Source organism: Leptonychotes weddellii, chromosome 14 (assembly GCF_054177405.1).
Source record: "Leptonychotes weddellii isolate Sample4059 chromosome 14, ASM5417740v2, whole genome shotgun sequence".
Taxonomy (NCBI): domain Eukaryota; kingdom Metazoa; phylum Chordata; class Mammalia; order Carnivora; family Phocidae; genus Leptonychotes; species Leptonychotes weddellii.
In genome coordinates this window covers 69,599,265-69,610,675 of record NC_138382.1, presented here as the reverse complement: position 1 = coordinate 69,610,675, position 11,411 = coordinate 69,599,265, and the positions used below count along the sequence as shown (strand labels likewise).

The following is an 11,411-nucleotide window of genomic DNA, read 5'->3' as shown; positions in this document are numbered from 1 at the left end:
AAAAAAAGAAAAGAACTGCCCATGATAAAGGCTCTTTTAATAGTCCTTCAACAGCAGTGGGCTCTTGGATAATCAGTGTTTACTTTTAAAAAACTTGAACTCTTTTTTTGGACGGAGTACTATCAGGTATTTGTATTGTTTCTAATTACTAACATTCAGAGTAACATAAACAGTGAACTTGCAGCGGCATGAATTTGCTAATGTGCAATCAGTAGAGGCAAAAATCACCTCCCAATAAGTGACCTACCTAACGTGATAAAAGAGGTATGAGTGATACTTGTAATTGAACTTGACATGCTTGAGACAAAATGTGCCAGTTCCCAGCCACTATTCTAGGGCTCTAATTCATCTTTATTTCCTGAAACTCTTTCTTCCTAAAGTAGTATTAACTGCCTCCACCTCTACCACTTTCAATAGGACACTCCAAAGAGCAGTCCCTCTCAAAAATCTGGCTCCTCTATCCCTCACCAACCCTTACTGAACCTCCTCTTTTAAAAACTTAATTAAAACTCATCTGTGGGGGTGCCTGGATGGCTTAATCGGTTGAGCGTCTGCCTTTGGCTCAGGTCATGATCTCGGAGTCTAGGATCAAGCCCCATGTTGGCTCCCTGCTCAGCGGGGAGTCTGCTTCTCCCTCTCCCTCTGCCCCTCCACCTGCTCCTTCTCTCTCTTGCACACTAATAAATAAACAAAACCTTAAAAAAAAAAACAAACACCTCATCTGTGGCCCTGGGTATTTTGTTTACCCTCTGAGCGTCTTTTTAAAAGGAAATAAATCAGTCAAGGTCAGTACAAACTTTCAAAACCCAAAGAATTTTTTTTCAGTTTTCATCATCTTCTACCGCTGAAATAAATGAAAATGCTGACCATTTCTTTATTCTAAAACTTTTTTCTTGCTTCCATTTTCTACCTCTACCTTTTCTCAGCTGTCACTTAGTTTCCCTTTCTTCTGACCTTTTTTTTTTTTTTTTAAGATTTTATTTATTCATGAGAGACAGAGAGAGAGGAAGGCAGAAAGAGAAGCAGGCTCCCTGTGGAGTAGGGAGCCTGATGCAGGACTCGATCCCCCTGGGATCATGACCTGAGCTGAAGGCAGACGCTTAACCAACTGAGCCACCCAGGCACCCCTCTTCTGCCCATTCTTTAAGTTCTACCCTGTTCCTCCTCTTTTTCCACTTTTCCCCGGCTCTCTTATTAGCTCACACGGTTATGACTTTTTTTTTCTTTTGGTATGCTGACGATACTCAATAGCTCTCTCTCTCCTCTCTAATTCCATATGGGTATTTGTTACATTTTTCTTTTTTTTTTTTTTTTTAAGAGAGGGAGGAGGGTGAGGGGAGGGGCAGGGAGAGGGAAGAGAGAGAATCTCAAGCAGGCTCCATGCCCAGCATGGAGCCTGACGCAGGGCTTGATCTCACAATCCTGAGATTATGACCTGAGCTGAAATCAAGAGCGGAACGCTCAATCGAATGAACCACCCAGGCACCCGTGTTTTCCTTTCTATTTAGTATTAAGTGTCTGACATGTGCCAGGCACAATGTATAATGTTTTGGTGAGGAGTAACAGGTAGTCTTGACCTAGGATAGGCTTACAGTGGTACAGAAAATGGGACAGATGAACAGGTAATTATAATATAGTGCTTGGTATAACAGAGATATGCAAAGGATGTATACATAGGATAGCTCTGCTACATGTGTTCATGACCATCTCAAAATCAATTCCATGTAAACCTGTCAACCACACAAGGACATTCCTTCTTCCTCATAGGTTCCCTATCCTGGTTAACAACCATTGATCCAAGACAGAGATGTCAAAAAAGTCCTTGACTCATTTTCTCATTCTCCCCTGGAACACTAATGGATTTTAGTTCCAAAACATACCCCAATCTTATTTTTTCTTTGCCATCCTTCATGTCACTGACTCGTGAGTACTTCATTCTCTTTCAACTTTGCTAAAACATGGAGGGGCAGGTGGAGGGGCAGAGGGAGAAGCAGACCTTTTCTAGACTCTCTCTAGTCATTATCAAAGTCCTGTAGCTAATATCTAAAATTTAGATCTGATCATATATCCCACCCCTTCCTCAAAACCTTTGACTGCTCCTGACTGAAAATAGAATAAAATTCAAACTCTCTATATCATTAGTCTTCAAAATATGGAGGCAATCTATCATTCTAGTCTTATCTCCTTCTATCAAACCATACCAGAAACGCACCAAATATGTCATGCATTTTTATGCTTTCAAGCCTTTGCTCACATTGTTTGCTAATCTAGGAATATGTCTTCACTTCCCCATGTAGTCCTTCTCCCTCACCAGCAATCTTATGGTACAATCAAATATCCAAACTCCCCCCTTCCCTTCTGCAATATTCACTATTTCTCTCTAGGGCTGCTAAGGCTTTTGTTTGCTTTTTAATTCTATCACAAAATTATAGCATTTATCACACAGTAAAATAATATCATACCTCTTCCCTGCTCCACTGTATTGGTTGATCATTCATTCCAGAAACAATTACTAAGTACAAACCACTATAGTAAATGCTGGGAATACAATGAGCACAGACAGTCCCTGCGAACTATTTGTGGACTGGGATCTTGGATTTTATTCATATTATCTTTATATCCTTGTTTACTAGCAGCACTAAATAATTTTGGTTGAATAATACTCTTTAATCAGTGTTTAACTGGTAGGAGGACAAATGACAAATCTGCTATACTACATGCATGTGACTTGGGGATATGGATATGGATGGCAACTAGAATAAAGAGACTCAAAAAGACCTACCGTTGAGTGTGCCTCCCTGACTCTTCATCAAGTTCCCAACTGTCAAGCTCAAAACCAGTTAACATCGAGTCAGAAAATATACCTGAGATTCCCTTTGGACCAAAACACTCTCTTATCACTTCCTTCCTAATACCCATCATTTTTGTTGCTCAACCAGTGAGCAAATGAGTACAGCTTTAGGGAATCTTAAGGGGGATACTTAAGTCATCTTGCTAAATATAAAGAGATAATAGTTATTAGTTTCTACTGCCAATTATATGGCCAACATGGTACTAAAAAGCTTTATATGCATTATTTCTAATATTCACACAAACTTTGACAGATAGATATTGACTTCATATGACAAACAAACAGAGGCTTAGACCGGTTCAATAACCTGCTTAAGTTCACAGATAAAACTGTAGGTGCCTCTGTCCTTTTCTGGAATGCAGCTCTTCTCCTTGGTGTCCTTATCTCCATTCTCTCCCCATTCTAATCCACTCTTTATGTTAGATACCAGTTGTATCTGTCTAAAACACAGATAAGATTACTCTCTATTCAGAAAAAGACAAAATAGGAAGGAAGAGAATCAAGTCTCAAAGATGCTGTAACAGGCCAATTCCTCTCGGTTTGTAACCCTTTAAAATCAAACAGCGTACAAAGAAGTTTTTTTTTTTTTTTAATAACACTATATTAATCTCAGCTTTTTCTTTTTTCCTTGGCTCAGATGTTTGTTTCCCTGCACTGGTTTTCACATGAATTTCTCACAGCCTAGCCCTGGGAAGGGTGGAACAAATCTAACAAAACTCAATGGAAAATCATCCCTTCTTTATAAAAATAAATTCCTTTCCACCACTACTAATTGCTAAACAATAGATGTGTCTTTGTTGAAGTCTAACGCTGAATTTGGAGGCTGTTTCTTTGAATTATTCTAGTGAGCTAAGAGAACCATATTAATTTAAGCCTTCTGAATAATTTCAGCTTCGCTTAAAAAACCAGAAACAAAAGAAAACAAAACAATCGTCTTGGGCCTACAGCACTTAAAAGCAAGAAAAACCAACTTATCTAAAAGTCATCATCAGGCAAATTTTAACCTGCAATGCCTGTGACAATTTACTTCAACGATAAAGTGATTCTTTTAGTTCAATTCCAGATAAACTAAAAAGGATAACTTAATTATAGGAATATAGAAATTTGTAAGATAGAAGGGTGTACTTTTTTAAAAAGACTTTAAAGTTTTAATCTTGTTACACTGTGGTTAAATATACATTACTATTTTAGCCATTTTTAAGTGTACAGTTTTGTGGCATTGAGTACATTCACACTATTGTGCAACTATCACCATCGACCTCTAGAACTCTTTATCTTCCCCAACTGAAATTTCCTATCCATTAAACACTAACTCCAATTCCTCCAGGCAACCAACACACTGTTCTTTCTCTATGAATTTGACTATTCCACGTACTTCATAAAAGTAGGGGAATCACACAATATTTGTCCTTTTGTGGCTGGCTTATTTCATTTGGTACAATGTCTTCAAAGTTCACCTAAGTTATAGCATGTGTCTGAATTTCCTCTTTAAGGCCGAGTAATAGTCTATGGAATATACGTACTAAATTTTGTTTATCCATTCATTGGACAATACAAATTGTTTTTTCTTAAACATTTATTGGGGGGGGGTATGTTGGGCTCCATCCCAAAACCCTGAGATCATGACCTGAGTCGAAATCAAGATTAAGATGCCCAACTGACTGAGCCACCCAGGCGCCCTGGTTAATACAAGTTTTTAAAGTCCGACTGTAACATGATATGATCTTTAGGGTAAAACTCACAAAATTAGTAAAGGGCCCAAAGAAGACAACTAGTATTTCCAGAGTTACTTCTCACTTTGTCATAATAAAGCTTTATTAAAGTTAATAGTCTGGTACAATATTAAAAAAATGAACTCCTTGGTCCTTCTGGATGTGACTTAACCGATGTTGTAGCTTCAGTTTTCTCATATGTGAAATGAATGAACATTTTCTATTCTTTTGTGATTGGGAGTAATCAGGAGGGGGGGGATGCCAGGTGCTGTCCAATTCTAATCCATGATGTAAGCATAATTAGTTCCATTTCCGCAAATGAAGAAACAGAGTCTCAAGAGGTAGTAGTAGCTCACCTTCAGTCATATAGAAGTACAGGACTTGGGATATCTATAAATTTCTGATTCCAATGTTCACACTCACTCCCCTATATCTTGAAAGGTACAAGAGGTTAAGAAGAGGGGAAGAAATGCACATAAAACAATTCATTTAACTCTGAGTTAATTATTTGAATGCAGTACTGTTGACAGCTAAAAATAAATAAATAAACAAACCATGTAGGTGATTTCCCCATGTTCCTGTGGATATTTCAGGAAACACCACTTTAATTTTTTTCCAGAACTCAAGGTATGCTGACTTTATGCCACCTCAACACAGTAACTCCAAAACTAAATATTTAAATTATTTGGATGCCATTTCCACACTAGAAACCTACCTCTGGGAACAATGAAAGTTAGCTCATTCACAAAGTCAGATTATATGTATGACCTCCCTAGTACAGATTTGAAAAAAAAAAAAAAAAATGTTTTTTCTTTTTCTGGAACAGATTCCTAAAGCATAATGATTTACATTAGTGTTTTGTAAATCTAAAATATGAATATTTTTAAAAATTTATTTGAGAGAGATAGACAGCGACAGAGATAGCGAGAGAGTGCATAAGCGGGGAGGAGAGGGAGAAGCAGGCTCCCTCTGAGCAGGAAGCCCAAGCAGGGAGCCTGACGTGGGGCTGGATCCCAGGACCCTGGGATCATGCCCCAAGCCAAAGGCAGATGCCCAGTCGTCTGAGCCACGAAAGCACCCCTAAAAATGTGAATATTTTTAAGCAACACAGGATTGTCCAAGGACTCTCCCTCATTTTAGGAAATTAGTCAATATAGTTCCTTCTCATCCACAGTGAAGAAAATGAATCTATTCCACTTAGAATATCAACCTGTCTACACTTCAATATGAAATGTTTATATTATTCATTTCTCCTTAAACTATGTGAATTTAATGCCAAACAAGCAAATTATCTGACAGATGATCAAAGCCTAAGAGAAATACATTAAATATGGCTTCTCTTTTCTATAACCCTCACCATCCCCTTTTAAAAGATTTTATTTATTTGGAAGAGAGAACACAAGTGGTGGGGAAGGGCAGGGCAGAGGGAGAAGCAGACTCCCCGCTGAGCAGGAAGCCTGACTTGGGACTGGATCCTAGGACCCTGAGATCAGGACCAGAGTCGAAGGCAGATGCCCAACGAACTTAGTCACGCAGGCACCCCCTCTTCTATAACCTCTTTTTTATTTTCAGGGAGAAGTGTGTAGGCAAACCACAAATGTTTGGCAGATCCACACCTGTTTTCTGCACCTTCTGATATAAGGTAACCAGAATTACACAAGGGTGGTGGGACATGGGACAAGTGTGTTGAACAGGGGCTGGGCAAACAATAAACATTTCTTACACATCTTCATTCACAGCACTGGAATAGGCACTGTGTGAGAATATTAAAAAATGCACAAATATTAAGTTCCACAGATGTTTTTAAACCTCTGAAAAGATTGTTTCTCACAACCAAAAGCAAAAAATTAAGATTTGTTCCTGCTAGGGAATAATTTTTGTAAAGAAATATTGGCTTTTGAGGGGCGCCTGGGTGGCTCAGTCGTCTACCTTTGGCTCAGGTCATGATCCCAGGGTCCTGGGATTCAGCCCTGCATTGGGCTCCCTGCTCCATGGGAAGCCTGCTTCTCCCTCCCCCACTCCTGCTGTCCTGCATTCGCTATCTCTCTCTGTCAAATAAATAAAATCTTCAAAAAAAAAAAAGAAAAGAAAAAGAAATATTAGCTTTTGAGGTTAGAGAGAGTTCAGATTTTTCAATTCACAGAGAATTCAACAGGTAACTATGATAAGGATATAACCATTTCTCTTCTATAGATATATCAGAGGTCTATTCATAGAAAATCGTGTGTCACAGAAAAAGAGATTTACATGACATGTTCCTACTCTTACATTGCCAGAATCCGTTTATCAGCATACTTCAAGGGTGTAAAAGAGTTTATTACCTCTACAATAAAAATATTAAAATGATTAACTCATGGCTCTCCCCAGTAGTATTATACAAATGCCCAACATTTAATCCAATTTAGCCTTGCATACTGTCTCTTAATACCCATGATGATACTTAAAATATGCTTCCAAAGAAAGATTCTGCACATCAATTCCTTTTTCTGATACAAGGGCCATCTTCAAAAAAAGGAAAACAAGATTATAACCACAGGTTGTTGGTTTTAATTACCAAAATGTATAAATAAGGGAACATATAATAAATTTTATATATCATATATAAAATAATTTAATGTATATTTATAATTTTGTATAATATAAATATTACATATGAAATATAAAATAATGTTATATATTTATAATTATTTTATATAATATAAATATTATAAAATATACATTTTGTATACATATAAAATATATATCAAATAATTTTTATATTATATATAATAAATTTTATATATACACAAAATAAATCTTTAAAATAGTCAAATTATTGTTAATCTTTACAGTTAATAACATTTTGTTAAAGTTATCACAGGCACTAGTTTGCTAATGTACCTAAAGAAATAACAGATTTTAGCACGGAGAAAAATGTATTCCCACAAAGATTAATGGATTCCAAGGAGTAGTGATTTGTAACATAAAAAGCTGATGCAACCTTAATTGGAGATATGTAACAACCATGCATGAACTCTTATGAGAGATGTGGACCTCCCAATCTGGCAGCACAGCCATACAATTAAGAAGATACACCTCCTGCTTTAAAGGCATGGTCATATATACTATTTAATATCAGGTATGAGCTTAAAAATAAGAGCTTTAGTTTTACTGTTTAGTGATCCACAAAAAAAGGAATTTGGGGGCAAAGTCAGGCCTGATAAAACTCTACTATGCTGGAAAGAACAATCTTCAAGAGTCTCACTGATCTACCTCAGAGATACTGGTTGCTTTGAAAAGAGGGAAACCTCCAGGCTAAATTCTATACACTAAAGTGTTCGTCGTGACTTGCAAACTGCCATATTTGTTCAGTTTTTCTATAGGAAGAGAAACAAAGCTGTTAGCGTCAACAAGAGTGGTTATAAGTTTAAATGTATATCCAGTATTGTTTTGACTTAAAAGTTTTCTAAAGAATCAAGATCTCTCAGAAACAACACAGAACAGGAGGTGCGGGGTGGGGGATGGACCAGGTAACCAATTTATGTAAAAAAGAAACAACTTTTAAGTTGATACCCACTGACTTTGAGTCCTTGGCCTTGGAGTTTCTTTGGGATCTAACTATGGAAAACCAATAAAACAAGGCAGTTGCATACAAAGCACCCAAATGTCAGCCAAACCCTTCTTTATGTATGTTGGTTAAATCAGCACTTCTTCGATATTTGAGTTCCAACTCCATGAAAGATTATTTATGAGTTCATTTATTCCACATGCTTGAGAAATCTAATCATACCTGATTATACTGAAAACTACAAAGATATTATGGGTAGCCTATGTCAGAACTTCAGCACACCACTGTCTGTAAAGACACTCAACAGTAGCACTGATTTAAACTAATTATTTTCGGAAGCCTGTACTCAATGATCACTTGTTAAAACAATCACTGTGAAATGATGAGACCTTCAAAGTAGGTTACACATTAGCTGGAAACATGCTCAATAACAATGACTTCTTAAAAAGAATGTGGGCTGTAAAGTTTAGCTGGAAATGTACGCAATAAAAGAAAATGACTTCTAAAGAATCTGGGCTGTAAAGTTGAGATATATTTGGAGAAACTCATGTCTCTTCATGTAGGTAATGTGCACAATACACTTCTTTCAATATGTAATGTAAAAGGTAGGAAACAGGTGTCTTCACTTTTATAGTGTCCCACTAAATTACCATTTAACCCAAATTAAGCATGTGTAAACTGCTAATAAAATACTACGCCAATAAGACCAAAATGCACAGAGTTGGTAGGTTAACTATCCAAACATATACCTTAACACCAATGACATAAGTTAATCAACTGTAAACTGAGTTATAAGATTGAAACAATGAAAAGAAGTGCACTACAACACAGCAGTTCAATTTTAATTAGTAATTTGAGTTAATTTGTATTAACTCAAAATTAATTTGTACATGTGAATTTTAAATGTTACTAGTAAATACAAATCAATCATGGATGCAAATATAATGCAATCTGAGGTCTATAAAGAACATAATGCTCTCCCATATTCATTTTCAGTTTTTGTAAGTAAACTCTACTTAAAAACCTTCAATATATATAAAATAGCACCCTATACATGTTGAATTAAGGCCAACAGGTCCTTCGTCTAAAAAAAAAGTTAAATGTATACTTCCTTGGCATCTAAGCTTTTTTTCAACTTTTCTAACATCAGTTTAATGTGATAAACACAGTGCAATTCACCCTCCATTGTTTTCTTTTTAAATAAACAAAGCAGCTGGAAACACATTTACTACACTATTCCAGTCACATGTACATGAACACAGGTGTTTATATGGATGAAAAAATATCAAATGAACGGTGAAAACCTGCCCCTGACAGTTTTCCCCCCAACTAATGAAAACCACAAAAGCCAAAAGATTTCAAATTCAAGTTGGAACACGATTTTAAACTAAGCACTAGTAGCATGATCACTTAATACGGTCTTCTAGGACATTTGCTTCCATGATAAAGTAATCCCCGAGAAAGCTTAAATACGGAGATGCCTGTAAAAACAGGTGCAGATGCTAACAGTCATTAGAACAGTAGCGACCAAAGTAGTACTAGGCAATGGACAGCGAACTATTGCAAGTCTGGGATTATCCTCTGGCTCAACACCAACCCTGAAGGTTGCTGAGAATCAAGACATAGCAATGAGGTATTGGGAGCAGATACTTAAAGGACATGGGGAGAGTGAGACACTTTAACTGCAGGTGGGGAAAATGAGACAGAAGGATCAGTACAAGTTGGCAGGCCAGCAATAAAAGAAAGCAAGTCTTTCAAATTTGGCTCAGCCCAGGAAGCTAGCTTGAGGCCCAAGCCAGCTGAAGTCACAAATACAGGCCCAGCTGGCAATGGGGAGAAACTGAGGCCAGATTCCCAAATAGGACCTGGCCCCAAACATTAAAGTCAAGAGACAATCCGGCTTTGCCTGGGCGTTAGAGGGACTGCCGCCAGCGCAGGACTCGGTAGACAGACACCCACCCAAACAGGGGGAACCGGTTTGGGCAGGGGCTGCGAGAGCGTTCCCGCCTGCGCATGCGCCCTCTCCCCTCCGCCACAGCTCCCCCTCCCCCCAATCACGGCTCCCCTCAGAACCCGGCTCGTCGAGGGAGGTGAGCGCAGTCTGGCCGGCCCAGCCCCGCGGGATAAAAACACAGCCTGGCCCCGAGCAGGGGCTGTCACAGGATCCCCCGGGGCTTGATGGATAGGATGGTGGGAGGAGGAGGAGGGGAAACGCGGCCCTACCCGACCCGCCGTCTCCTCCTCCGCCGCCCGCCGTTCGCCGTCCCGGAGGCTCCGCCGCCTGGGCCTCCCCAGCCGCCCTGCCCCCGCCCTCCCCGCCCCCTACTCACGTGAGAGTAGCTTCTTCCGCCCTCCGCCCCGCCTCCCGCCCTATTTCATAGGCCTGCTGCTAAGCCGAGCAGCCCCATTGGCCCAACAACAGGCGGCGAGGGCGTACTTCCTTTCCTCGAAGCTCCACCTGGGCTTTTACCCTGCCACGGGAGTCTGCGCCTGCGCCGAGTGTACACTCTTTAAGGTGGAGTAGCGCTGTGATCTGTGTTTAGACTTGGACGGGCAGTGGCTGTGTGACTGCCTCAGGGACTGGAAGCAGGATGGCAGCGGAATCAGGCTAACTAGCACCTGTTACGCCTAAAGGGAGGTACACATGCAAAGACCACTGGTGCTACAGCAAGAAATCTGCTCACCTTTCACGTTCAAGTACTATTTCAAAAGCAGCCCTTAACAGCGTTACTCAACTCACCTGGTCTTTATCGAAGGCGTGCATTATGATAGGTCTTTTTATGGGTATCTCATTGGCTTTACCACAAACCTGTGAGAATGTTCGATTTTTCTCATTTTATAAAGGAGTCCAACCTAAGTAACAGTTCAATCCAAAAGTCGAAAACTTTTGACTCAAGTCCAAGGGCCACTGGCTGCGACACAGCTGCCTTGAGGTACTTGAGACACACAGAACAGATCAGAAATAGCTTGTTTCAGAGTGTTAGACCCAAAGATGGGGCTGGGATTTTATTTTAAAATCATTCAAAAGTGGGGCACCTGGCTGGCTCAGTCCTGGAGTATGCGACTCTTGATCTCTGGGTTGTGAGCTCAAGCCCCACGTTGCAGTATAGAGGTTACTTAAAAATAAAATCTTAAATCATTCAAAAGGGATATATAGAGCAAAAGCAATGAGATTTAAGGTCCTGAATGAATTTACAATGTAGTTGGTAATAGAAACAATGGCTACTAAAGGTGCTAATAAGTCATAATTTATAATTCTACAGCCTATTCCTTACTCTTCCCCTTTCTTTTTTTTTTTTTT

General features: G+C 39.1%; 1 protein-coding gene across 7 annotated transcripts in view; it reads right to left on the bottom strand.

Moving 5' to 3' along the window:
* Positions 1-11,411, bottom strand: part of RABGAP1 (RAB GTPase activating protein 1) — a 162,482-nt gene that overhangs the window by 142,766 nt on the left and 8,305 nt on the right. Inside the window, exons 1-2 of one of the 7 annotated variants that reach the window (XM_081803541.1) lie at positions 10,334-10,371; positions 4,920-4,996 (exon numbers count right to left, since the gene is read on the bottom strand). The exons of 4 other annotated variants lie outside the window; for them this stretch is intronic. The gene's annotated coding sequence lies outside the window, so the exon portion shown is untranslated. Of the gene's footprint in view, positions 1-4,919; positions 4,997-10,333; positions 10,426-11,411 lie in introns of those variants that run through there. 2 more of the 7 variants (XM_081803540.1, XM_081803544.1) reach the window with 2 other exon arrangements.